Raw genomic sequence first — 1,015 nt, 5'->3', positions numbered from 1 at the left:
TTTAAGTGAGAGGTTTGGTATAGGTTTTAAATCCAAATTTAGAACAAACCCACCGAGAGAATGTGTAAATTTCTCTTTCAAACTTAATGTAACTTTTGTTTGTATAACATTTGTTTGTATAACTTTTCTTTAATGTTTCATAGCTTTAACGGAATCCCACCAACAGAGAAACGGAAAATAACCATTTAAGTTCAGTATTTTAATTTTTGCATTTGTCCATTTGGCTTATTGGTTAGTGTTTGCTAATGGGCCAGGAGATTAGGGTTCAATCCTCGATGTATGTCATACTGAAAACTCCAAAATAGTACTTGATACTCCCTTGCTAAACACTCAGCATTAAAAGTGTTGATCAAGGGTAGGTGGAGTAATCCCGAGAAAAAAAAGTAGCATCCTCCCTTACATCTCGGTGTGTAGCTAATGAAAAGGGAGCCCTCCGTGTGACCATTTTATGTTTTACTGTAATGGCATGTGTTCTGAGACTACACTTAATCTTTTCTAACCTCAGTCAGCAAAAAAGAAATCTTTCTAGACGGAGGCAATTTTTATTTTTGTACCAATCTAGTGTGCCCCTTTTTTTGGGGACTGAACCTCTCATCCCTTTAAAAAAAATTCGACCTTCTCTCTGTGGAAAGGTCTTTTTCTTTCTTTCCAAATGCTATTATTAGACTTGATAGATGGTTAATATATATATATATATATATTGTGTGTGGAGGGTTTAATTGAAAGGCAAATTAAGGCAAAAAACGACAACGTGTGACAATACCCCTTTCCACTCCAAAAATGTAATAATCTTGCTTATATTTGTTTTAGCATCCATATACAAATGCAGTCAGATTATTAAAGTTAAGCAATGTTGAGCTTGGTTAGTATTAAGAGTAACCATTCAGAGGACCAGGTGCTGTATGTAGTAAAAATTCTGTTCAAATTCGAATATGACTCGATCATATGCAAAAAAAAAAAAAAGATTTTGTCATCAAATGACCCCATGATAGTTGGCCCACCTTTGGGACACTGT

Source organism: Euprymna scolopes, chromosome 13, assembly GCF_053919585.1.
Source record: "Euprymna scolopes isolate OS-2025 chromosome 13, ASM5391958v1, whole genome shotgun sequence".
In the NCBI taxonomy this organism is placed as follows: Eukaryota; Metazoa; Mollusca; class Cephalopoda; order Sepiida; family Sepiolidae; genus Euprymna; species Euprymna scolopes.
This window is presented reverse-complemented; position numbering follows the sequence as displayed.